We start from the raw sequence: 2,167 nt of genomic DNA on the forward strand, positions 1-2,167 counted from the left end.
ATCGCCCAGTTCAGAATCACTTCTGTCCATTAAGACAAAGATAATAGCTCGAGTAATATCTTCACTGCAAGACGCAACAAAAATAAAGCCCAATCAGATCGTAGTGAAGAAAATCACATCAATTGAAGATTTTGCATCTTCCAAAATTGGAGATGATTTCCATCTTATCTGTTAATAAAATAAAGTAAACTTCAAATGGAACTGCATATTTAATTCATCAAAATTCTAAAAAACAATAAATACTATACAACATATGTTCTGATACATTACCATAATGGGCAAAAGCCTACTAAATAGAGTATGCTCAACCATTCAATTAGTTTTGAGTCGCAAAAACATCAACAACAAATAATATTCCCAACGAAAGGTGTTTAACTGATGTACAGAAAAGTCCCCTCGAACCATATTCCAACCCATTTGTGATAAAGAATTGGCCTAACAGTTTGGTAATCTTCTTCTATAAGAATTTAGAAACCAGGCTTTGAAAATGCTTTTATGAAACAAAATGTCACCCTGCGGGTGAAAATTTAGATACTTCACCTTCTAATCCTGTGTTCCTGCATATGCAACGCCAAGGCCCACTATTACACACAAACACAAATACTTGAATAACTTGGGTCGACATAACCACCTACAAGTGTCAATGCTTCAAGATGTCTCGGATTAGTTTAAGAAAACAACACAAAAGAAAATTGAAAATAGAAACAACAATAAGGAAATGTTCGCATATAAAAAATTTTGGCATATAAAAAAAATGTTGTCTTACAAGCCCTACGGTCATTCTTTATACTGCAATTGACAATGCCAACTACTAATAAGGCACACACATTGGCATGGTTGTCATTTTGTAGAAATACTTATCGATTTGTTTGGGTCCAAAATCAACATCCCACTATACAATCATACCATACAACAGCAAAGCTATCAACATTGGCAATGCGTTGAAAATGTCACAACCAAGAAAAGCAAATCCCCATGGAGAAGGAAAATAAATACCAGACTTATAGCAGCGCCTATCTTCCCATGATCCTTATTCTAGAATTAGGGCAGCCAGTGGGTCGCATTTGCCCGGTGAACACAAACAGATCAGAACCATTTATAATTCAAGAATTATAACAGTTCTGATTCCATGATTTTGTCTCAAATAATAATTAGGCTGGTGCATGTTATTCCCTGTCCTGAACCAATTCATACCCGGAACCAGTTGTTTTATAAAGTATGTACAAAGATTTTCTTAGTTCTCCAATATCTTTTACCATATTTTATGTTATAAATGCCAATTCTGATAGATAATATTAGTTAAAATGTTTAATTCATTAATATATCATTAATAATCATTTTCTATAAATTTTATTAAGGTTATATTATGGAAATTCAAATTTTAATTTATTCTTTAAATAAATATTTCTAGTTTTCCATTCCGGGTCTATGAATTTGTCCATAGTAATCATAATCGATTTGAGGCTGGTTCTCCCAAAACCCAACCCATTGGAAGCCCTATCTTGAGTAGCAAACTTCCAAAGCAACAACCATTTCAAGCTTCGAAAGGAACAATCATTGACTTAGCCGACAAAATGATGGAAGAGGAAATCCACTAAGCATGTGGAAACAGAATTCATAAAAATAAACACCGCCACATGATTAGACAGTTACGTGGCTGGAATCAAAATTCACAAAAGCATTGACAAAAGAAAAAATGAAACAGAACATTTGCCATATGTTTCCCCATTAGACAAACATATACACAAGGATGGATTAGCTTAGATGTGTTTGGGATGAGGGACAGAGAGAGGGAAGGAAGGAGGGAAAGAGAACAAAAGAAAAAGAATGCAGAGTTTGGCTGTTTAAAATTGTTCCCTTGTTGGCAACAACTTCTCCACAACAACAAACCACACATTATTAATAAAACAAAGCTCTGTTTTATAATGGTTTCTAGGAAACTATGCAATGCTAACCAAACCAACCAAATAAAACTCCGTCCAAAGCCCTCTGACAAGTTCAGTTGAATGCTATGAGGATACAACAAACTTGTATATCAAATATGGCTTACCTTCACATTGCAAATGCAAAGGAGACCAAGAACTAAAGGAACTGCCCTCTAGGTGTTCTGCTCTTCATAATGTAATAAATGTTCTAATGATCCAATCTCCGTCCCAAGACCCAATTC

This window comes from Nelumbo nucifera, chromosome 1 (assembly GCF_055504915.1).
Source record: "Nelumbo nucifera cultivar China Antique chromosome 1, China Antique-T2T, whole genome shotgun sequence".
Classification (NCBI taxonomy): Eukaryota; Viridiplantae; Streptophyta; class Magnoliopsida; order Proteales; family Nelumbonaceae; genus Nelumbo; species Nelumbo nucifera.